General features: G+C 35.9%; 1 protein-coding gene and 1 long non-coding RNA gene across 10 annotated transcripts in view; one reads left to right on the plus strand and one right to left on the minus strand.

Moving 5' to 3' along the window:
• The window catches only part of NRG1 (neuregulin 1), a 1,074,255-nt gene that overhangs the window by 114,646 nt on the left and 933,599 nt on the right, over window positions 1-26,010 (plus strand). The window lies entirely within an intron of this gene.
• Window positions 1-26,010, minus strand: part of LOC140605507 (uncharacterized) — an 83,258-nt gene that overhangs the window by 51,943 nt on the left and 5,305 nt on the right. For 2 of the 3 annotated variants that reach the window (XR_012008156.1, XR_012008157.1), the window contains exon 2: window positions 10,687-10,850. This is a non-coding gene — a long non-coding RNA (uncharacterized lncRNA). Of the gene's footprint in view, window positions 1-10,686; window positions 10,851-20,131; window positions 20,252-24,024; window positions 24,183-26,010 lie in introns of those variants that run through there. The other variant, XR_012008158.1, reaches the window with a different exon arrangement.

The raw sequence follows: 26,010 nt of genomic DNA on the forward strand, positions 1-26,010 counted from the left end.
ACTATATGTCAGATGTCTGTAGTCTAGGCTAGAGAAATTGGTCACTTGGACAAGAGTGAAGGCAGACTGAGATAAAATTTGCTGATGGACTGAATGTAAGCATGGGAAGAGATCAGTGAAGGGCAATTTCAGGGTTTTGGCTTGAGCAATGTGATGAAGGGGTTGGGGTGGTCCATACTACGGAGAGAGCAGATTTCAAGAGGGGGCGGCAAGAGTTCATTTCTGGAGTTGTTAAAGGAACAGTCATTTTTTTTGCATAAGGTTCTTATGAGGATGAATGAAGTAATGACTAGGAAGGACTTTGCAAAGAACAGTAAACACTTCCTGAATTGTTCTTACAGTGGACAGTACTGAAAAACAGTATCCTGATTTAATGAGCACATAAACTGTGCTTTATTCTTGTCTTTGTCATTAACCTGCTCTGTGCCTTGAAGGAGTTTATGTATTCAATCTCAGTCTTTTCATTTTGGAGATTTTCCAAGCTGAGTATTATATGAATTTACTAGAAGATCTGTAAGATCCTGATCAGTTGTTAACACCCTAGGATTCTGTGAAATGACTGATTAGTTATATATCTCAGCATGCTTTTTTACTTTATTGATGTTGATATTTTCCTTTTATAGTCAAGCCACTTCCAAAAATAGATATAGTAAATTTTTTGCAAGCATTGTTAATTATTCTATTTCAGGCTGTTGGGAGGTATTAATTAATAAAATCATAAAAAAAACTAGCAAACTTCTCTCACTGTAAAATTATCATTGTAAAACAAAACAACCTTCCTAGAGGTGGAGAAATATATCCATTTTTACCCTTAATATGTATGCAGCTATTTTGAAATTAAATCTTTGATCTCTGTTGTAAGATTTTAGAAACTTAGATACAAACTTGGAGGACTGTGGAGCAGAGAGCCTAGGGAGTTTTGAGATTTAATTACTTCTTTTAAAAAGTAAACTTTAGTCAATTAAGGAGCCATGATTTGTCTTCTATTATTAAATTAACTGAATCATGCAATAAAATATCAGTGGAGACTACAGTCCTCATTTGGACAGGCACTGCTGTTTTAATTATTTATAGTGCCAAATCTGTCCAAACAGTTACTACCATAAATGTAATAGAGGGAAAGAAAAATTCAAAAACTACTTTTCCTTGTACATCAGGATTTTTTAAAAGTTTGTTTACTCTTGAGACCTCCTAAGATTTCATCCTTAGGGTATTGCAGCAATGTCAGTGCCCAATAGTTGTTCTTAGAACCTAAATTATTAGTACACTGTATGGTTCTGGTGACTAGGTATGAGCTGTGTGGAGGAGTGAGAAGTATTGCTCCTTTTTCAAAAAAAATATTTTAATTATTCATTTGACAGCACAAGAAAGGGGAGTGGCAGGCAGAGAAAGAGGGAGAAGCAGGCTCCTTACTGAGCAGGGAGCCTGATATGGAGCTTGATCCCAGGACTCTGGGATCATGGCCTGAGCCGAATTCTTCCAGCTTACCTGACTGAGCCACCTAGGTGGTCAAGAAGTATTGTTCCAATAAAAGATTGAACTGAAACAATCTCTTGATGTGTTTTATTTCTACTAAAGATGCTAAATGTATGTTAGATTATTAGTATCTACCTTATTAAATGTAAGCAGAGGCAACATTCCTATTATGAAAATATGCAGTTGAGAGGGACTTGAATTTTCTTTAAGAGAGGCTTACTTACTACTGTTATTTTTAAAAATATTTTATTTATTTATTCATGAGAGACACAGAGATAGAGGCAGAGACATAGGCAGGGGGAGAAGCAGGCTGCTTATAGGGGTACTGGATAGGGGACTCAATCCCAGGGCTCTGGAATCATGACCTGAGCCAAAGGCAGATGTTCAACCACTGAGCCACCCAGGTGCCCCACTACTGTTGTTATTGATATACTTTTTACCTTTTAAAATTTTGATTACAGGGGAACCTGGGTGGCTCAGTTGATTGTGTCTGCATTTGGCTCAGGTCATGATCCCAGGGTCCTGGGATAGAGTCCCTCATTGAATTCCCTGTTCAGTAGGAGTCTCTTCTCCCTCTCCTTCTGCCCCTTCCACTTGTGCATGTGCTCACTCTCTCTCTTTCTCATAAATAAATAAATAAATAAATAAATAAATAAATAAATAAAATCTTTTTTTTAAAAGTTTTAATTCTAGTATAGTTAACATACAATGTTATATTAGTTTCAGGTATACTATAGAGTGATTCAACAATTCTATACATTATGCAGTGCTCATCACAATAAATGTACTCTTAATCCCCTTCACCTGTTTTACCCTTTTCCCTCCCCCAAACTCCCCTCTGGTAACCACCACTTTGTTCTTTATAGTTCAGAGTTTGTTTTTCGGTTTGTCTCTTTTCATCGTTCATTTGTTTTGTTTCTTAAATTCCAGATATGAGTGAAATCATAAGATGTTTTTCTCAGACTGACTTATTTCTCTTAGCATAATACTCTCTAGCTCCATCCACATCATTGCAAATGGCAAGATTTCATTTTTTATGACTAATATTCCAGTGTGTGTGTGTATATGTGTGTTTATGCACCACATCTTTCCATAAGCGTGTGTGTGTGTACGTACCACATCTTTCCATAAGCATGGGATATCTTTTCACTTAGGTTGTCTTCAATTTCTTTAATCAGTGTTTTATAGTTTCCAGAGTACATGTCTTTCACAATTGTTAATGGGATTTTTTCTTAATTTCTCTTTCTGCTACTTCATTATTAGCATATGGAAATACAACAGATTTCTGTATATTGATTTTTTTTTTAAAGATTTTATTTATTTATTCATGATAGTCACACAGAGAGAGACAGAGAGGCAGAGACACAGGCAGAGGGAGAAGCAGGCTCCATGCAGGGAGCCCGACGTGGGATTCGATCCCGGGTCTCCAGGATCGCGCCCCGGGCCAAAGGCAGGCGCCAAACCGCTGCGCCACCCAGGGATCCCTGTATATTGATTTTTATATCCTGTGATCTTACTGAATTCATTTATTCAGTTTAGTAGTTTTTTGATGGAGTCTTTAGTGTTTTCTCTATATAGGATCGTTTCATCTGCAAATAGTGAGTTTTACTTCTTATCAGTTTGTATGCCTTTTATTCCTTTTTTTTGTTGTTGTCTGATTGCTGTGGCTGATACTTCCAGTACTATATTGAGTAAAAGTCGTAAGAGTGACATTCTTGTCTTTTTCCTGATCTTAGGGGAAAAGCTCTCAGTGTTTCCCCATTGAGGATGATGTTGGCTCTGGGTTTTCATATATGGTTTTTATTATACTGAAGTATATTCTCTCTGGACCTACTTTGCAGAGGGGTTTTTATTTATCACGAATGGAGGTTGTATTTTTTCAAATGCTTTTTCTGCATCTGTTGAAATAATCATATGGTTCTTATTCTTTTTCTTGTTGATGTGATGTATCACATTGATTGATTTGCAAATATTGAACCACCTTTTCATCGTAGGGATAAATCCTACTTGATCACAGTGAATGACTTTTTAAAATGTGTTGTTGGATTTGGTTTGCTAATATTTTGCATCTATGTTCATCAGAGAAATTTGTCTGTCGTTCTTTTTTACTGTGGTTTCTTTATCCAGTTTTGGTATCAGGGTAATGCCAGCCTCATAGAATGAATTTGGGACGTTTTCTTGCCTCTTCTTATTTTTTGGAATAGTGTGAGAAGAATATGTGTTAACTCTTCTTTAAATGTTTGTTAGAATTAGCCTGTGAAGCCATCTGGTTCTAGACTTTTGTTTGTTGGGAGTTTTTTGATTAGTGATTCAATTTATTTTAAAGATTTTATTTATTTACTCATGAGAGACACACACAAACACACACAGAGAGAGAGAGAGAGAGAGAGAGAGAGAGGCAGAGACACCGACAGAGGAGAAGCAGGCTCCATGCAGGGAGCCTGATGTGGGACTTGATTCTGGGACTCCAGGATCACACCCTGGGCTGAAGGCAGGCACCAAACCGCTGAGCCCCCCAGGGATTCCCAGTGATTCAATTTTATTACTGGTAATCAGTCTGTTCACTTTTTTTTTTCTTATTTTATTTTATTTTTTTCACTTTTTTTTTCTAGTTCTTCCTGGTTTAGTTTTGTGAAGTTCTGTGTTTTTAGGAATTTATCCAGTTCTTCCAGGTTGTCCAATTTATTGGTATATAATATTTTGTAATATTCTTATTATCCTTTTTATTTCTGTTTAGCTGGTAAGTATTTCTCCTCTTTCATTTCTGATTTTGAGTTCTTTCTTTCTTTCTTTCTTTCTTTCTTTCTTTCTTTCTTTCTGGATGACTCTGGCTAAAGTCATTTGTCATTTGTTGATCTTTTCAAAGAATCAGCTCCTGGCTTTATTGATCTGTTCTATTGTATTTTTAGTTTCTGTTTAATTTATTTCTAATCTTTTTGAAGTTTTTATTTAAATTCCAGGCAGTTAACCCTCAGTGTAATAATAGTTTCAAGTATACAATCAGTGATTCAGCACTTCCATTTAACACCTGGTGCTAACGCATCACAAACGCACTCCTTAGTCTCCATCACCTATATAACCTATCCCCCACTACCTGCCCTCTGATAACCACCAGTCTGTTTTATATAGTAAGAGTTTATTGGTTGCATCTCTTTTTTCCTCTTTGCTCATTTGTTTTGTTTCTTAAAATCCACAGCAGAGTGAAATCATATGTATTTGTTTTTCTCTGGCTGACTTATTTCACCTAACATAATACTCTCTAGCTCCGGGAATCCCTGGGTGGCTCAGCGATTTAGCGCCTGCCTTTGGCCCAGGGCGCGGTCCTGGAGACCCGGGATCGAATCCCACGTCAGGCTCCCGGTGCATGGAGCCTGCTTCTCCCTCTGCCTGTGTCTCTGCCTCTCTCTCTCTCTCTCTCTCACTGTGTGCCTATCATAAATAATTAAAAAAAATACTCTCTAGCTCCATCCATGTCATTGCAAATGGCAGGATTTCATTTTTTATGGCTAAGTAATATTCCATTATCATCTATACACACACTACATATTCTTTATTCATCAGTTCATATTCATATTCATATTCTTTATTCAGCAGCACCTGGGCTGCTTCCATAATTTGGCTATTGTAAATAATGCTGATATGAACATCAAGGTGCATGTATCCCTTTGAATTAGTATTTTTGTATTCTTTAGGTAAATACCCAGTAGTGTGGTTGGCTGGATTAAAGATTGTTCTATTTTTAACTTTTTGAGGAACCGCTACTGTTTTCCATAGTGGCTGCACCAGTTGCCATTACACTACTGATCATCAGGGAAAAACGAATCAAAACTGTAATGAGATATTGCCTCACACCTGTCAGAATGGCTAGTATAAACACAGAAAACAACAAGTGTTGACAAGGATGTGAAGAAAGGGGAACCCTCTTGTGCTGTTGATGGGAATGCAAACTGGTACAGCCACTCTGGAAAACAGTATGGAAGTGCCTCTAGTCTTTATTATTTCCTTCCTTCTACTGGTTTTGGATTTTGTTTGTTGTTCTTTTTTCTCCCTCCTTTAGATGTAAAGTTAGGTGGTTTTGGGGTAAATTTTTCTTGCTTCTTGAGGTAGGCTTGTATTACTTTAAGCTTTCTTCCGAGGATGGCCTCTTTTGTTGTATTCCACAGATTGTGGACACATGTTTTCAAATTCACTTGTCTCTGTGTATTTTTTTATTTCGTCTTTGATTTATTGGTTGACCCATCATTGTTTAGTAGCATGTTATTTAGCCTCAATGTATTTGTGGTCTTCCCAGATTTTTTTCTTGTGGTTGATTTCTCGTTTCATAGCATTATGGTCAGAAAAGATGCATGGTAAGACTTCAATCTTAAAATTTGTTTAGACTTGTTTTGTGGCCTAATATGTGATCTATTCTGGAGAATGTTCCATGCGTACTTGAAAAGAATATGTATTTTACAGTTTTGGGATGGAATGTTCTGAATATATTTGTTAGATCCATCAGGTCCAATGTGTCATTCAAAGCCACTGTTTCCTTATTGGTTTTCTGTTTACATGATCTACCCATGGATGTAAATGGGGTGCTTTAGACCCTACTATTATTGTATTTCTATTGATTACTTCCTTTATTCTTTGTGACAGCTGTTTTGTGCATTTGGGTGCTCTCTGGGGTGCATCAGTATTCACAGTTGTTATTTTTTCTTGTTGGATTGTTCTCTCCATGATTATATAATGTTCTTCTTTGTATCTTGTTATAGTCCTTGTTTTAAAGTTTATTTTGTCTGATATAAGTTTTATTACTTCAACCTTTTTTCACTTTAATTTGTGTGATAAATGCTTTTCCATCCATTCCCTTTCAATCTGCATGTGTTCTTAGGTCTGAAATGAGTGTCTTGTAGAGAGTGTAGAGATGGATCTTTCTTTTTTTATCCCTTTTATTACCCTGTGTCTTTCATTGGAGCATTTAGTCCATTTAAATTAGAAGTAATTATTGATAGGTCTGTACTTGTTATTTTGTTACTTGTTTTAGGTTGCTTTTGTAGTTCTTCTCTGATACTTTCCTCTCTTGCTCTCTTTTCATGGTTTGCTGGCTTTACTGATATGCTTGTATTCTTTTCTTTTTGTTTTTTGCATATCTTTTACTGGTTTTTGATTTGTGGTTACTATTAGGTTTGCATTTAACATTTTTGCATATAGCAGTCTATGTTAGGTTACTGGTTGCTTATGTTTGAACCCATTCTTTATTCCTTTGCCCACACCATTTTAGGTATATGGTATCGTATTTTACTTCTTTTTATTTTGTGAATCTCTTAGCTTATTTATATATGTGCTTCATTTAACTGCTTTTGTGCTTCCTACTTTTCTTACTCCTCTTTATAGTCTTTCTTTTCACTTAAAAAGTCCCCTTTATATATTTCTTGTAGGGCTGGTTTAGTGGTCATGAATTTCTTTAACTTTTGTTTGTCTGAGAAGCTGTTTATCTCTCCTTCATTTCTAAATAATAGCCTTGCTGGATTGAGTATTCTTGCCTGCAGGTTTTTTTTTTTTTTTCTTTCAGGACTTTTAATATATCATGCTATTCTCTTCTGGCTTGTCAAGATTCTGCTGAAACATCAGTTGATAGCCTTATAGGGTTTCCTTTATATGTAACTGTTTTCTTTTCTCTTGCTTTTAAATTCTCTATCATTACTTTTTTCCATTGTAATTGCTATATGTCTTGGTGTGGACCTCTTTGAGTTGATTTTGTTGGGGGCTCTCTGTGCCTCCTGGATCTTGGATGTCTGTTTCCTTCCCTAGATTTAGTAAGTTTTCAGCCATCATTTCTTCAAATATGTTCTGCCTCCTTTTCTCTCTCTTGTCCTTCTGGGTTTCCCTATAATGCAAATGTTGTTATGCTTCATGATATTGCTGAGTTCCCCAAATCTATTGTTAGTTAGTTAGTTAGTTAGTTAGTTATTTATTTATTTATTTATTTATTTATTTATTTATTTATTTATTTATTTTCTGTTGCTGGGTTCATCTTTATTGCTTTTCACTACTCCATCTTCTAGGTTGCTGATACATTCCTCTTATTCCTCTACTATTTATTCTATCTGGTGTATTTTTAATATCAGTTATTGAGTTCTTCATCTGTAATTGGTTCTTTTTTTCCCTCTTTTTAAGCATCTCACTGAGGTCCTCCACTCTCTTCTCAAGTGAGTATCTTTATGACCTTTACTTTATTGTACTTATTTTTTAAAAGATTTACTCATTTTTTTATAGAGAGAATGTATGAGAGTGGTGGGAGAGGCAGGGGGAGAAAGAGAAAATCCTTAAGTAGACTCCCTGCTAAGCAGGGAGCTCAACATGGGACTTGAAGACCCTAGGATCATGACCTGAGCCAAAACCAAGGGTCAGTCACTTAACCAACAGAGCCACCCAGGTGCTCCTTTGTGTGACCATTACTTTAAATTCTCTATAAGGTATATTATTTATCTCAATTTTGTTTAGCTCTCTTGTGATGATTTTATCCTTTTGCTTCATTTGATACATATTCCTCTGTCTCTTCATCTTGACTAATTCTCTTTGTCTCTTCCTGTGTGTTAGAAAAGTCAGTTACATCTCCTGCTCTTGAAAATAGTGGCCTTGAAGGAAGAGGGCCTGTGGTGCCCTGCAGTGCCACATAATCTCTTGTTCATCATAATCTAGCACTTCAGGAGTGTCTTCTAGGTATGTTGCCTACATCCTGGTCTTATGGCTGAACTGCTTTTGCTGTTAGTGCAGTTGTCTTCAGTTGCTCTCTTTGCCTGATGTGGACAGAATTTGTTCCCTTTGGTATCATTTGGCCAGTCTGGTGCCACTTTGGCTTGAGTGGAGTTTGACCAAGCATTTATTTTCCAGAGCTGCAGTAGGACTGAACTGCGGGTGCTTTCCCTGTGTTATCCCCAAGAAGCTTTCACAGGTGGGGAGGATCTGTAGTCAGACCAGATGTCTCCCTCCAGCCTATTGCTGGGACTATAATAGGAGCGGCATGTGTGGTTCTCCTCCCCTCTCCCTGATGCTGGAGCCACTTTGGAGTGGTGCTGGCTCCTACTGGGGCTGCTTGCATATTGTCAGGTTTGTGGCATCACTTTGGATGGGCTCTAGCCAAGGGTGTATTGAAGGAGGGAAGCCTGCAGGAGTACATAGGGGTGGGGCATGTAGTGTTAGTAAGGTTTGAGCAAGTCTGTTCTGGGAGAGACCTGTAGCTGAGGCCTAGGTTGAAGGGGCATTGGCCTGAGAATGAGAGGGCAGGGAATACTGTTAGCAAGTTATTCTGTACAGTGTTGACACTATCTTCATTCCCTGTTTAGGCTAGGAGTCAGGATTGGAAATGGTGCCTAGCAGATCCTGTGTTTTTGTAGGAGTCTCCCAATGATCCCTGTCCCTCCAGTACAAACTCGGAGATTAGTAAAGAAATCTCTCTACTGTATACCCCAGATGTTATTCAAATTGCTACTCCTATGCTGTATTTCTGTGGGGCTGTTTGTTGTGCTGTCTCTTTAAGGGTGGGAACTCCATTTCCTCTAGCCCTTCTGACTCTCCCAAAGTTGAGCCCACTGATTTTTTTTAAAATTCTAGGTGTTAAGTTGCTGATTGTAAGAATTTGCCAAATTACGCCCCTCTGTTTTTTTAAAGCCAAATATTATGGAGATTTGTCTTCCCCATGCAAGTTCTCTGTGCCTGGGGTTTCTGGTATGAAGGTCTGCTCCCCTCCCCTCTCCATATCTATAGCATCCTTGTCTCCTGCAGACAGTCTCAAGGGTCCCTTTAGCTCCCAACTGTGTCTCTGCCTTTCCTATTCTCTTCAATGTGGCCTTTTCTCTACATTTAGTTGTGGAGAGTCTGTTCTGGAAGGCTTTGGGTTGTTTTCTGGGTTATTTACAATGATGTGGATGTTATGTATTTGCATCTGTGGGATGATATGAGCTTAGCATTGTCCTCTTCTGCCATCTTCCCTGGAAGTCTCTTGACATACTTTTTACCCAATGCTGGAAGTGCTGAGGATGACATATTGTATTAATGTGGGATGCTGTTGTTGCAGGAATATGATTTTACTTCTAATCCCTGGAAAGAAAATCCTTCTATTCTAGTCCATTCCTTCCAACTGGCTGAATCCTCTCCATACATTGGATCTCAATGGCCTTTAACAAGTACTAAAATTATAGGGACAAATGCAGCTGCTTTTACGTACCCAGATAGGAAAACAAGGCACAGTGTGGTTATCAAAGTAGCCCTTTTAATGCAAAGTTGCCTAATAATGGTCCTAACCATCTTTTAAATACCTGCTATTGTCCAAACATTGGGCTGCCTGATTTAGTTTCCCCTTATCCACCTACACAGATATTTAGGCAGAAGGTAAACCTCCTTAGCAGAGCATCAGCCCTCACTTTGAACCCCGCAGGCACTGCCAGTTTTGTAGTTGGTGCCATAACATTCTGCCTTGTTTTCCTCCCTATCTATAACTACTTTCCCAGTTCCTGCCCTGGACAGGTTGGGACTGCTCTGGGCATTCTTCCAGCAAATGGCTGCTTATTAGCTCACTTCCTCCAGAGTCTCAGCAGGGAAGACTGACCTGTGTGGCCTTATCTGAACCATAGATTTTCTTTCTTGTATTGAGCTGCAGCCCCAAATTTTATAAAGATGTCTATACCTGTGATCCTATTCTTGACATCCCAACATATCACTTGCTGCTAATCACCCTCACAATACCCTCTAAGAAGGTATTTTATAACGAGAAACTTAGAGAAAGTAGCTTACTTGCTCAAGGTCATATAACTGGTGTTTGAGCATGAATTCAGATCCACATTCTATTTACTATTCTTTGCTGTGTCTATCATTATATTTTACTCATTCTTAATTTCAGCTGCTCTTATATGAAAGACTAGCAAGTGTTCAAATTTCACTCACATGTTATACTCTTAGAGCAAGTGAGTAACATGTTAAACCTCACTATTCTCAGAAATAGTTCTGAGAATATTCTCTTTATTTAAGCTTGCCCTGGGCTTAATGAACCCTTGCTCTACTTCCTAAGGTTTTTTTTTATGTATAGTTAGCCAGTATACTGACTATACATTTGAAAAGTTGGCCAAATGCCACATCTGGGGCATGAGTTCCACTGCACTGCTGTAGGGAGAATGCACTTTCTCTCAGGCTGTCTGCTATTCTGAGAGAGGAAATTCATGCCCTGAGTCTTACCTTACCAAACCAACTCTGGTCTTGCAGTATGAGTGGATGACAATAATTAACTCCTTAATTCCTGAAGTGTTTGTTCCAAACAGTGATTTCAGTTGTATATTTGTTACTGGAAAAGCATTTTCCCATAGGATCAAGGCTGTACATGATGGTTAGGAAGGCACGGCCTACAGGAGAAGAAAGACCAGTTAGGACAAAGCCAGCTCAAGGAGAAGGCTTAAATTATTCATTTCACCACTTTATTGGTAAATAGCCCTTTGTTTGGATAGCTAGAAATCTAAATCCATGCAAATAATTGTTTATTTAGCACAATATGCAAAATCTTTGCAGCTTAAGATCTTCATCTCTCCACTTCCACCAACCCCTTTATGATATTTGAAACCAGGCAACCGAAGCCTTGGCTCATGTCTCACATTTCCTATAAAGAGTGTCAGTCTTATATCATTGATTCATTACAAGCAAACTATTGATTGTGCTGGAAAAATACAAGTATCTCTGAAGGCACACACGTAACATCCTAACATTTGTTTACACATCTTTGTGAAATTGATTGAGATTTTTCCCATAAGAATTATTCCCAGATGGATGGGTGGAAAGTGGGTCTATTAAGGGTAAAGGCAGAGATGCTAGATTTGTGATGCTAGAGGAGGGGGGGGTAAGCCACTAAAGCAGCCTTCTAGGTGTGCCTGTTTTTCCCAAGCCGACCCTCTTGATTGAGGAGTGTCATGACTATTCAAGATGGATGCTGGTAAGATCCTTAAAGGCAACTGGTGCCTCCTTCCAAACTGAGATGAAAGAATACCAATGTCCATTTTTCTTACAGCATCTCTACATCTGGGCCTCTCCAGATTAACTTTATGGCCTATTTTATTTCTCCCTTACATGTATTAGAAACAGAGGGTTAATCAAAAATGTTATTGCTTCAAAAGTAACAAAACGTGTTACTTGTTTGGCTGGTGCCCATATACTTAAGTTTCTGAAGGAAGAATTGTCATGCCTAATAGATTTGATGAGCCCACTGAGCCTGGATGCATTCTTTGGCTTGTAGATTCATTTCCATTTCAGTATCTTTGCAGACCTCTTTAAGCAAACACTGAGATTGTGGTAGACCCAGTGTCTCAGTAACATATTTGCTGAATTATTGAAGGCAAGGGCCAGGCATATTCTAAGGTGCCATCACGGTTGAGTATCTCCAATCTCTTGCATTTTCAAAGTTTTACAGATTCATTTAGGAGTAAAGCTGTCTCTGAAAAGACATCCTTTGAGATGTTATTTAGATTTGGTAACATTTTCAGAGTGTCTCAATATTGGAAATTTGTTCTCACTTTTCTCACATGATTTCTATTTTATTACTTCTTGCCAAAAGGTAGGTAAAGATAAGGAGAGTTTTTTTTAAAAATGCTACTTATGCTCCTCATTGCCAGTACTGTTTCAAGCCTGGTGTACAGAAAGATGTTGAAACTTATTTCCATTATTCAGTTATTGGTGTTACTCTTGGTTTTCACAAATTCTACTCCTAGTTTTTATTTCAGATAACTTAAAATTTGTCACATTGCCTAAGAAATCACTCCACTAAATCAGGATATTTCTTTTATATTCCACCATGTTATATTCTAAAATGATCATTTGTACTGAGGGTGATTTTGAAAAAGTGAATAAGTAATACACAATTTCACTGGTTTTCTTATTAACAGCCTAGAAAGATGCACAGCGAGACTTCAAGAAATCCAATTAGGAATTCTGCATGAAGATAGGATTTGAAGAAATCTTTTAAGGCCTGCTTTCATCCATTTGTGCCCTCTAGGAGGCCCCTATAATGGAGGAATGAGGGGACAAAAAGGGAAGAGAAGAGATTGCATCATACGTTATCAACACATATTTTAATGCATTTTTATTGAGGTATAATTTATATACAATAAAATTTAAGCTTAAAATTTTCAGTAAATTTTGACAGATGTACACACTTGTGGATATTCCCTCTATAAAGACACAGACCAATTTCATCATTCCAGAAAATGCCCCTCATCCGTCTTCCTTGTAACCTAGTTATAGAGACAATGCTTATTCCCATCATTCTCACTTAGTGTGCCTCTCTCTGATTTCATATAAATAAAATCATACAGTAGGTACTATTTTGTGCCTGTATTCTTTAACTCAGCATAATACTTTTGAAACTAATTTAAATTGTTGTATGTATGCATCATTTCTTTTTGTGTTCTGTGGTATGGATGTGTCCTACAATGGATGTTGCATTGTTTCCAGTTTTGGAGTATTATGAATGAAGGTGGTATGAAGATTCATATACAACTTTTTTTGTGTCGACCTGTATTTTAATTTCTATGGGGAAAGTAGTTAGGAATGGAATTGCTGGATCATAAGTCGGTGTATATTTAATTCTGTAAAAAGAAACCAGCTTTCCAAACTGGTTGTACCATTTTTCAGGATCCCTACCTCAGTGAATGAGAGTTCCAGCTGTTCTATAGCCTAAGATATGAATTGACATAGTCTTTTGATTTTTTATTTTTTAAAACATTTTATTTATTTGAAAGAGAGAGAAAGAGAGACCACAAGTCAGGGGGAAGGGCTGAGGGAGAGGGAGAAGCAGACTCCCCACTGAGCAGGGAGCCTGATGAGGGGCTCCATCCTGGGACACCGAGATCATGACCTGAGTGGAAGACAGACACTTAACTGAGCCACTCAGGTGCCCTGATACAGTCTTTTTAGTAGAGTGTGTATAGTGGTAACTCATTGTGGTTTTAGTATGCATGTCTGATGACTAGTGATTTTGAGCATCTTTTTGTGTCCTTGTTGGCCACTCATGTATCTTTTATGAAGTATCTGTCCACATCTTTCACCCATTTTTCTATTAGCTTGTCTTAGTATTCACAAAAGTTCTTTTCATGTTAGGGATATGAGTCCAATATATGTGTTGTGAATATTTTCTCTCAGTATGTAGCTTGCCTTTTCAATTTCTTAAAGGTTGTCTTTTGAAGAACAGAAGTTTTAAATATTGATGAATGCCATTTTATCAATATTTTCTCTTATGACTAGTGCTTTTTGCATTCTACCTAAGAAACCACTGCCTGCCTCAAGTTAATGAGCATAACCTCCTATGTTTTCCTCTGTGGTATTTTGAGTTTTTTTTTTTTTTTTTTTTTTTTAAGAATGTATTTATGAAAGACAGAGAGAGAGAGAGGGGAGCAGAGACACAGGCAGAGGGAGAAGCAGGCTCCATGCAGGGAGCCTGATGTGGGACTCGATCCCGGGGCCCCAGGATCAGGCCCTGGGCTGAAGGTGGCTTTAAACCACTGAGTCACCCGGGCTGCCCGGTATTTTGAGTTTTAACAAATACAGTTAAGTTTGCAATCCATCTTGAGTTAATTTTATGTGTATTATGAGGAATGGGTCAAGATAAATTTTTTTCTATGCAGATATCTGCTTATCTGTTGAAATGATGTTTCTCTTCTCATTAAGTTGCATTTGTGCCTTTGTCAAAAGTCCATTTTCTGTGTAAATGTGAGTCTCCTTCTGGACTCTTTATTTTGTGATTTGTCTATTTCTAGACTAATATTACACTCTCTTAATTAAATCATACAATCAAGTAGTGTAAATTCTCTAACCTTTGATTCTTTTTCTAGATGTTTTAGCAATCTTGGTCCCTTTACTCACCATATAAACTTAATATCGTTTACTAATTTTTCAAAAAGTATGCTAAACTTTTGATTGAAATTGCTTTCAGTATATAGATAAATTCAGGCGAAATTCATATCTTCACAATATTGAGTCTTCTAACCCCTGAGTATATCTCTCAATTTATTTGGATCTTTGTTAATTTTTCTCACCAACATTTTATAGTTTTAAGTGACAGCTCATGAATCTTTTGAAAATATTGCTAGTAACTTCATGTTCTTTGATATTATTATAAATTATATTGAGTTTTTTAAAAAAGATTTATTTATTTTTTCATGAGAGACACAGAGAGAGAGAGAAAGAGAGAGAGAGAGAGAGAGACACAGAGGCAAAGGGAGAGGGAGAGGGAGAGGGAGAAGCAGGCTCCATGCAGGGAGCCTGATGTGGGACTTGATCCTGGGACTCCTGAGATCACTCCCTGGGCCAAAGGCAGGCGCTAAACCACTGAGCCACCCAGGGATCCCCTGTATTGAGTATTTAATTTAGCTTTTTACTTGTTGTTTAAGGATAAAATAGATTTTTTATTGTTTTTTGTACCCCAATCTTGCTGAATTGACTTAATAGATCCAGCGAGCCCAAGTATATTTCTTAGGATTTTCTGTTTGCCCAGTTATGTCCTTTGGTTACAGTTTCATTTCTTTCATAATTGTTATGCTTTAAAAATATTTTTTTTGTGTGTAATTGTTCTGGTTAGGACTTAAACTTAAAATACTGGATAGAAGTGATGAGATTACATATTATAATAATTATCAAAACTTTGTCACAGAGGAAATTCCTGGGCCATATTGTGTTGCTGGTTAATTTTCTGTCCATTTAAGGGAAGAGTAAAATGATATTACCAATATTATTCAGTTTCTTTAAGGAATTTACAGAGGATAACATTTTCCAGTGTGTGTTATGAGGCTAGCATTATATGATACCCAAACCTGAAAAGGAGAGTGTAAGAAAATAAAATTATAGATCAGTAATCTTATGAACATAGACCCAAAAGTCTTCAATAAAACATTAGAAAATTGCACCTAGTGATATGTATAAAAAATAATATATGTTTATCAAGACATGTAAGCTTGGTTTATTATTTAAAAATCAGTGCAATTTATCATATTTAACAACAGAGGAGAAAAATCATATGATCATCTCAAAAGATGCTAAAAAATATTTGAAAAAATATAACAAAGGTTCATCTCAGAAAACTTGGAATAAAAGGAAGTTCCTCATTTGACAAAGGGAATCTATAAAAAGCCAATCGCTAGCATCAAACATGGTAAGATATGAAAAATGGAAGATCAGGTATAACTCTTGCACTTTTATTAAAAATGTATATGACATTCTGCAAACATCTTGAAAACCATTATTTTATTATTATGATCCCATTTTAGTTAGGAAAAAAAAAACACTTTCCTTAAACCCAACATTCTGGCAATGCAGTTTAAGATTCTGTAAGAGTTTACCTCTTGCATTCATAAACTGGATCCAAAATAATTGGGGGCCCACTCTAATGCAGAGCACCCCGTCTAACTTTCCTCACCCCCTGTTTAGAAACTTTATTTTAGTAACAATAATAAAATGAACCCAAGTACAAAAATATGAGGATTTAGATGAGAATTTTACTGGTAAAATTGGAGGAAAGGGATGCAGACGTATTTAAAAATAGGTAATTCTGGATTGCTGCATGTATATAGAAGATAAAAGTAAAGATAGGATAAAGGACAGGACCTTTTGTACGTGCTGTTTTCTCTGCTTGGCTTTCATCTGTCCTTTTTTTCTGACAAGTTAATTCCTCCTCATTTTTTCAAATTAAAATTTTTATCTTGTAATTATAGATTCACATGCATTGTAAGAAATAATACAGAGATACCGTGTGTAGCCTTTACACAGTTTCCCCCAGTGGTAACAGCTTGCAAAACTATAATATCATAATAGGATACTGACATTTATACGGTCAAGATACAGAGTATTTCCATCACCACAAGGATCCCTCATTTTGAGCTTTTATAACTATAATGACTTTTCTCTCGTCCTCATCTCCTACTTAGCCTCTGGCAACTACTAATCAGTTCTCCATTTCTATAATTCTGTCCTTCAAGATTGTTACATGAATGGAATCATATAGTATATAACCTTCCAGGGTTGACTTTTCACTCCGCATAATTCTCTGCTGATTCATTTAGGTTGTTGCATGTTTCAGTGGTTTGTTTATTTACTTTTTAATTGCCAACTAGTAGTCCATGGCATGGATGCACCACAGTTTGTTTACCCACTTACCTTTGAAGGATGTCTGGGCTTTCGATTTATGGTTGTTACAAATAAAGCTTCTGTAAACATTCATCTATAGGTTTTTTTTGTGTGAACACAAATTTTCATTTCTTTAGGACAAATGCTCAGGAGGGCAATTATGGTTCGTTTCTTAAGAAACCGCCAGAATATTTTTTTGGAAGAGCTGTACCATTTTATATTCTCATCAGTAATGTATGATTGATTTATGTTCTCCGCATCCTCACTACCATTTGGTTGTTACATGAATGGAATAGAATCCTGTCACTGTTTTTTACTTTAGCCCTTAAGATAGGTATGTAGCGATATAGCTCATTGTGGTTTTAATGTGCATTTTCTTAATTGCTAACAATGTTGAACATATTTTCATGTGCTTACTTGCCATCTGTATATCCTCTTTAGTGATATGTCTGTCCCTATCTTTTGCTCATTTTTAATTATATTGTTTGTTTTCTTTTTTCTTTTTCTCATTTTTCTTTTACTGTTGAGGTTTGAAGGTACCTATTCGAATTACTAATTCTTTTTCAGATGTATGAAAATATTTTCTTCTAGTCTGTAATTTTTTTTTAAGCTCAATTTGTTCATTGTGTTGTGGGCTCCCTAGTGGTCTGGGTTGGGCTCTGAGTCCTCAGTAATTGCTCTGGTTATGAGCACTCCAAAGCCAAACTCTGCTCCTCATCAGATGCTCTACAAGGGGAAGCATCATGATGCTCCACTATCAAGGTTTCATAGCAAGGTGAAAGTCAAGAGCACTAGGTGTTGGACTCTTGACTGCTTTATGTCCCCTCCTTCCTGTTCACACTTGCTCTGCTCCTCTGTAGTTTGTCTTTTTATCCTTCTAATAGGATCTTTTATACAGCAAAGGTTTTTAATTTTGGTGAAGTCCAATTTTCAAGTTTTTCTGTTTTAGATCATGCTTTTAGTCTCTTTTTTCTCTCCTTTTTGAAAAAAAAATTTTTTATTCATTTAGAGGGAGAGAGAAAAGTTCATAGAGAAAGCAAGCATGTGAGCAGGGGGAGGAGCAGAAAGAGAATCAAGCAGACTCCATGCCAAAGGTGGAGCCCAATGTGGGGCTCCATCTTACAACCCTGAGAGCATGATCTTGAGCTGAAACTAAGAATTAGCCACTTAATCAACTAAGCCACCCAGGTGCCCCATCATCCTTTTAGTTTCAAGTCTAATAGCTCTTTGTTTTTGTCCCAAAAGATTTTCTTCCTTTTTCTAAAAAAAGTTCTATGGCTTTATATTTTACATCTACTTAGCAAACAATTTTGTGTTAATTTTTGTATGAACTGTGAGGCTTTGGTCAAGTTTCTTATCTTTTGCCTATAGATGTCCAATTGCTCCCATACTGTTTGTTGGAAAGGCTATCTTTTCTTCATTAGTCCTTCTATACTTTAGTCAAAAATCAGTTGGAAATATTTGTGTGAATCTATTTTTGGCTTGTCTATTCTGTTCCATTGATCTATTTGTCTATTCCTCAACCAATACCACTGTTTTGATTAGGTAATACATGTCTTGACATTGAGTTCACTAATTCCTTCCTCTTTATACTTTTTTTAATATTGACTCTTTAATTCCTTTGCATTTCCATATTGATTTTAGAATAATCAGGTTTTTACCTATAAAATATTTTGCTGGGATTTTTATAGAGATTTTGTTAAATATTTATGTCAATTTGGGAAAAATTGACATCTCTACTATGTTGAGTCTTCTGATCTATGAACATAATGTCTTTCAATCTATTTAGATCTTTGATTTTTTTTCATTAGGATTTTTTCTTTTTTTCTTTCTTGCCTTATTGCATTGGCTAGGATCTTTAGCACTATTTTGAATGAGTGATAGTGGAGACATTTGTCTTCTTACTGACCTTAGTGGGAAAGCATTCAGTCTTGCGTCATTAAGTATAATGTTAGCTGTAGGTTTTTCATAGGAGTTCTTTATCAAGTGGAGAAAGTTACCCCAATTCCTATTTTTTCTTAGCATTTTTATCATGAGTAAATGTTGACATTTGTCAAATACTTCTTCTGTGTCTTATATAGTTTTTTGAACTTGAAAACTCTTAAAACTTCATCATGTGTGTTTTCGCATCTCTCTGTGTTCCTCTTTGGGCTTTGCCAGGGGAGTCCACCTTAAATTTTGTGACAATGTTGAGAATAGAGAAAAGAAAATTTTTTGTGTTATGGAAGAGAAGTAAGAGCTCAGGCTTATGGTTCTGTTTACTTCTTGATGAATGTGATCATACTGTCTTTGAATCTCAGTTTCTTAATTTGCAGATTAGGGAAAAATAGGTAGCTTACATGTTTACAGTGATGGTTAGATGAATTCATAGAAGAGATGCTTTATTAATATTGATTTTTAGATATGAACTAAATTACTCATGGTATGGTATTAATGGTATTTTCCCCAGTACTTGATAGTCTTTATCATTTGTTGCTTTGCCACAATAAAGGTTTGGCAGAGAGGAAAAAATAAGTTTCTCTACAGAACCCACCAATATTGGAACATCCTAAACTTGCATTCCCCATTCAGGAATAGGAAAGGGGAGAGTATACATCTAGTTGCATTGAGACGGAAAACAGATTATGGTACCAATAGTGCTAAGAAAACTTTTATGGATATTCTGAGACAAGTAGTGGATGGTGAAGGATAAATTAATATTTAGTTAGAAGGAGGAGTAAGATGACAATTCCACCTACCATGTTAAAGAAGATCCTGTTAGTTGTATCCCAAGTTATCATAAGTTAATTTCTTCACTATTACTAGACAGTGTCCAGAAAGATTGGAATGATAACTGCTTTGGAAGGAGAAGAGTGTATGTATTTGAAGGGTGGGCATATAAGATACTGAAGAGCCGAAGGTTTCTAGAGAGGGTCGAGTCCTAGTCAGGACCCTCTTTAGAGGAAGGGCAGCAAGCTTCTATGCTGCAGACTGTAAGAAATCTGAGCAGAAAGATTCATGAAAAACAGATAGATGCTTTGGTAGACTAAGTCAAAGAATAATAGCAGCACGTCTTAGATTTTCCAAGATATTATTAATCATTTAAATAGTCCAATTCGGTGTTGGATCATGTCTTAACTTTTAATTCAGAAAACATGAACACTACACTTCTGTGTTTAATGATTTTTCTACCTTGGGAAGTACTCTAGACTTTATCTAGTTAAGTTTTCTTCTGTTAAATAAATAAATTCTTATTTGAAGGGAGGATTACTAGTCAATAGGTTGCCACTTGTTATCTTACACCTTGGAGTAGAACATGGTGTCTCATACATATTTACCCATGTTTGCTTTAAACAGTCATTTGAAATCTAGCAAAGCATTTCTATCCTCCCAGGAACTTTTATTTCTTGTCTTCATGGGTCAAGAAGGATTGTTATATAAATGTTTTCAAACGCTTATTAAATTTGTATCTTAAAGGGGGAATGCAGTAGGTAATTTTTATTTTATTTTAATTAATTAATTAATTAATTAATTTACTTACTCACTCACTCACTCACTCTAAGATGGTCTTTGTCTTAGGAAGAAGAAAAGAGAGAAATTCTCCCAGGCCTTCATAGTAGTCTTTGTGTTCTTGCATAGTTCACAGAGCCCAGGAACAGAACAGCTGATCAGACAGTTGATTCCATTTATCAGCACAAACTGCAAATACTTTACTTGTTGACTATTTTGTTAAAATTTGTGGCAGAACATTCAGTTACAAGTACCCATTCTGAGTAAACTAGAATCCTGTATTCCTATACCATGGATATTTCAGATTTTACATGCTTTTTATTTTGCATGCACCAGAATTCCATCTATGTGCACTGATTTTCTTGGTTTATCAAGAAAATTTTGTTCTGTTTAACAGAAAACATTAAACATTCCACACTTTGGATATACTCCCAATCCTCATGTTTGTGCATTTTTATCATGTTCAATAAATAATACAGTTCAAGAAAGCTTTAATTCTTGTAGGCAAATAGTATAAGCTTAAATACAAATTATTATACTTAGACATTTTCTGTAACTGACATGGACCAAATTCCCCACTTCTGCCAAAATAATAATACAACAATAGAAACAAAGCATAAAACCTATCTTCCCTATCATATTTAAGAAATGGCAGAGCTGGAGTGTATCTTTCTGGAATACACTTTCCTTAAATCAGATAACTCATGCATCAGAAATTCAAAACAGTGGAGGAAGAGAAAGATGGAGTTACTTCTTTACCGCATCTAATGTCTTCACCTAAGTAAACTGGTGGGAATTTCTATGCTTGAAATTATGTACCTTATAAAATTATTCACTTTAATAATCAGTTTAGGTAGCTGACCTTTCCTGTGCAGAAGGTAATAATTCAGTTTATATATAGTCTTGAAAGGACCATATCTGCTGCTTAGAGTGAAGCAGGCCTGCAGTTTATACAGTTTAGAATAATTTTATTTACCAAGCTCTTCAGATGAATAGAAAAATATCCACCTAATATTGAGTTGCTATGGTGATAAGGCTGAATTATTTTACTATTTAAACTCTTTGGAAGGTTATTGAAACATTTTCTGTTAAGACTACTGGAATGTTAGCCTTCTGCAGTGGTGACTTGCTGAACATTGCTCAAGTGACCAAGAAGAGTAAATAAATGATCCCCTGGTGCTCATTTCTCAGGGAGTAGTTTACACTTGTAAAATCTGATTCAGTACATATCCATATATTCTCATGTTATGCTTTCTGATGGGATTACTCTAGAATTGGTCTTCAAGATTCTGCATTTTGGGAAACCTAAGTGTAATTTCTCCTTGATGAGCCTTGATGTTCTTGTCTTGTCATAAATTATAGTGAACCTGTGTTCTTCAGAATTAGCTCACTCTATAAGCACAGATAAGATCTCAGTGAAGAGAAAAACACTGGTATGAGAAGACTTAACATTTATGGAATATACTGGAATTCACATAATTATTTGTAGACTGTCCCATTTCCTCTGGACACCAGGCAACCTTACTAACTCCAAATGAAGAATTTTATTCAGTGTCTAACCATGGGTTGAGCTGGAAGAGGGCAGATGCAATTTCATGATATTTTAACAGTTCGTATTATAAAATATTTCATATATGCAACTTGAAAGAATATGTGTCACCCTGCTTTATCAATTTTTTTGGATATTTGGCCTATTTTGTTTCATTTACTCTTTCATTTATGATATTTTTTGCTGAAACATTTTAAACCAATCCCAAACATCATACTATTTCATGTATGAATATTTCTATAATTGATAGGAAGGTTAAATTTGTTATTCTTGATTATTTTTTAATGTCTTTAATAGCTGTGGAAGCTCATTTTTTATGGGTACAGTGTCTCCCTATATTCTTCTTAAAAAGAATGTATCTTGGGCAGCCTTCTGAAAAAGCAATAATTTCTCAGGCTTGACTGACCATTCATAAAACCTTAACAGTTTAGGGTTAAATTGTGTATGATCCAAATATACTATTTCAAAAGAGAGAAAATTGAGGCACAGAGAGGCAAAATGTCTTTCTCAAATAAAATAACTGGCAGAGCCAAGAAATTGAACCAAGTTCATGATCTCAGAATAGTTTCCCTTGTACTATGCTGTGTGTATCTATAGCACTAAGGGGTTTGCCAGCTAATTGGAATGCTTCAGTTTGTCGAATATTATCTTAAAATGCACATTGTTATCCTGCTCTGAAGTGACCTTTACATCTTTCTCTTTTGTAGGTTAACAGATCAGTTTAATAAGTTGATACCTTCATACAAAGTAAACAGAATAACACTGTGAAGATGATAAAGAATGGGGTATAAAGAGTATGAATTTCATTACATAAAGGAGTGGGATAGGTCCAGAGACACTGACTCTGGAAATGAGGGAGGAGAAGCAAATGCGAAGCTGTGTTTAAGCGACTTTGGGTTCCACAAAGATAAGGTATGCAAAAGACATTTTCAGGCCTCTCAGTTTTCTCTGTAATAAGCATTGTTAGTTTTCAAAATAGATTTTAGTTTTAAACTTGATCTGGCCTCAGAGTATTGAGAAAGATCTGTAGTGGGTTATAATAATTCTTTAGGAGTTGAACAAGTGTTTTCCTGCAGAGTGTCTTTCTTTGCTGTTGTGATCACTGGAGGGTGTGAGAGAAGTTAGGGGCAGTTTTTCATTTTGTTTAAATCCTTACCCTGGAGCAGATTTTAAAGGCAGGCATGTTATGTATGGATCAGCTGTGGAAGGGCACAACATATACCTACATGTGAGAGCACTTTTTGTTAGACCATTGAATTTCTGATACATGCATTAGTTCTTCTGCAAATGACTTTTTTTTTTTCCAATTTAAAAACGATTAAATGACTATATTCGTTTTAGTATATATGGCTCCAAGTCCTATGGCTTCTACCATTCCGGATAGCTAAATTATTTCTCCAAGGGTGTGTCATATTCATTTATATCAATGGTTTCCTATTCTGGCTATACACTACAATCACCTGGGGCTTTTAAAGACATAGGTACTGAGGAGACTGGTGTTTTTAAAAAATAATTCCACCATCTAGGCAATGATCACCACTAGCTAAAACCATTAGATGAACTGTTGATGAGGGATTTTGACACAAAAGGATCAGGCTGGAAACCATGAGCCAACTAGTTGATCTTAACAGAACCACGGTGGACCAGCCACACATTATGAGTCTCTTGCTGTTACAACTGGAAATAAATAACTCCATCCGTGAAACATGCATGTCTGAAAAATTGTACTGGAATCTAACTGAACTTCTAGTGGTTTTCAGGAAATATTGAGGATAGAAGAACATGTTAAATGACACTAAGAGAAATAACTAGACATGTCAGAATATAGGTCACTATATGGGAAACATGCCCTGATTTGTCAAGCTAATCATGGCTTGGGAGCAGACCACCTAGTCTAGAAAGGAAGGGGCTATTTATTATAGAGTAAAGAGAATTAAGTGATGTAAAACCCAAAAGCCACATGTATAAACCTTTTTTGGATGCTAATTCAAACAAACTAAATTTAAAATATAGCTTTGAAAAAAATTTGGGAAGTTTGCATAGGGAGTGGCTATTATATATCCTAGTCAGGAGCTTTTAAACATTTTGTTAAAACTTTAAATTTTCAGGGGCACCTGGGTGGTTGAGTTGGTTAAGCATCTGCCTTCGGCTCAGTCATGATCCCAGGGTCCTGGGATCAAACCCACATCAGGCTCCCTGGTCATCGGGAAGCCTGCTTTTCCCTCTTCTTTTGCCTGCTGTTCCCCCATTTGTGCTCTCTCTCTCTCTCTCTCTCTCAAATAAATACATAAAATAAAATATTTTTAAAAAACTTTAAATTTTTGTTAAGGCTAGTAGTTATATTTTTAAAAATCAGAATAGCATACAGAAATACTTACATATGAAATAACATGATGTGTGGGATTTTCTTTAAAATACTCCAGCCAAAAAACAAAAGCAGAGGTATTGATGAAATGTGATTGTCAACATTTGATGATTTTTGAAACTGTGTGATGAGATCCTATCCTGTATATGTTTAGAATTTCCAAAATATAACCTAAAACATAAAGAATAAACCACAGATGAATAAAATAAGAATTCCTGGGGAATAGAACTCAGGTATAAGTTTTTTTTAAGCTTCCAGTTATTTCTTTTATGAAGTCAAGGTTGGGAACCAATGGTAGCTCTTTCTTGAATGAAAGCATCTAGATCTAGGATAAAAAGATTTTTCTAAGAAAGCTATGAAGTTAAAAAATGTCCAGTTTTTTTCAAAGATTACAATGGTCAGCATATGTTGTAAAACTGAATTGTATACTTTCAAGGGCATCCAGGGAATGTGAATCTTGAGATTTTTATATATGATATATATATATGCAATCAGAGTTGCATATATTTATATACGTTAGAGTTTTATCAGCATTTACATATCAGTAGTTATATTTAAAAATAATTAGGCTTATGTAATTATATCAATTAGTATAGAAGTTAATTTATGTGTACATGTGCATCTGTAATACCTATATGTAATATATGTTAATATGCTATAAATACATAAGTTAATATTTAAGTTTATATAATTTATAAATATATGTATATGTGTATGTCATTAAGCATATATGTGTGTGTATATATACACTTATGGTTGCTGTTAATATAACATACTCTATATAGTGTATAGTATATTATGCTAGTATAATAGACAGGTATACAATGTGTATTATATACATAGTATATGATGATAACAGCCATAAGTAGTGAATTCTTGCATGATCTCAATTTCAGATGTTCCACTCTGTTGTTATAGTATATGACCCATTTTTTTGTTTGAAAAAACTTGTCCTTATAGACTTCTTTATAGGGTTTTTTTTTCTTAATATGATTGCCAAGCTATTTATATAAGGCTTTCTTTTATAGAAAGAGTAATTTTAGGTGTATGAATTATGTAGTCATTCAACATTTATTGAGAAGATGTTTATGGACTATCTTGTGCAAAATATTGGAATGATTTTGAGTTAATGATTATTTGTATCACCATTTGTTGGTGGATATGTGATGTTAGGCATTTGGTTTAGTTGTTGGGAGCTGGTCTTTATTTTTTAAAAAAGACTTTATTTTATTTATTTGAGAGAGAGAGAGCATGAGAGGAGGGAGAGTCAGAGGGAGAAGCAGATTCCCTGCTGAGAGAGGAGCCCAAGCAGGACTTGATTCTGGGACTCTGGGTTCATGACCTGAGCTGAAAGCAGACAAGTGATTGAGCTACCTGGGCACCCTGGTCTTTGATTTAAAAAGAAGAAAAGCATAAACTGTAATTGGAAAGTAAATGGGAGGAAACATCTGAAAAAGTTAGAGGGAAACAGATCAGTAGTTTTGAATGGAAGGAATCTTAGAAGCATCTCATCACACTTCTATTCATGACTGAGAGTTCATTTTTATAATGATGCTGGAAAAAACTAAATCATCTAACTTTTTGAATATGAACTCCTCCATAAATAGAGTTCATAATCATCCAGGGCCACCTATCCCTATCACATAAAGCTGCCAGAGAGCTCCATCTCAAACTGATTACTTGTTTTATGAAGCATGTAGCCACCTATTCTGAATTGCCAGAAGGCCACTTTTCCAGAGGGCATGGCTTCTAGGTCTTTGCCACAGCTTGTCCATTTTCTTTGCCTTGTCATATGTTAGTACAATAACTTCTTACACTGAGATAAGATTTTTCACTGGAGTCCGAAAAGAAGAGGACAGCATTAGGCAAGATTCAAGAGTAGTAGCTAGGGAAATGGGGAACAGAAGGCAGTAAATATAACAAAAGTATAGATTTAAGGATAAGAGAAAGGAGAGTCCAGTGTTGAGGATGAACACCCCTCAAAGTAGGGGTGAATAGA

The sequence above is a fragment of the Canis lupus genome, chromosome 15 (genome assembly GCF_048164855.1).
Source record: "Canis lupus baileyi chromosome 15, mCanLup2.hap1, whole genome shotgun sequence".
NCBI lineage: Eukaryota > Metazoa > Chordata > Mammalia > Carnivora > Canidae > Canis > Canis lupus.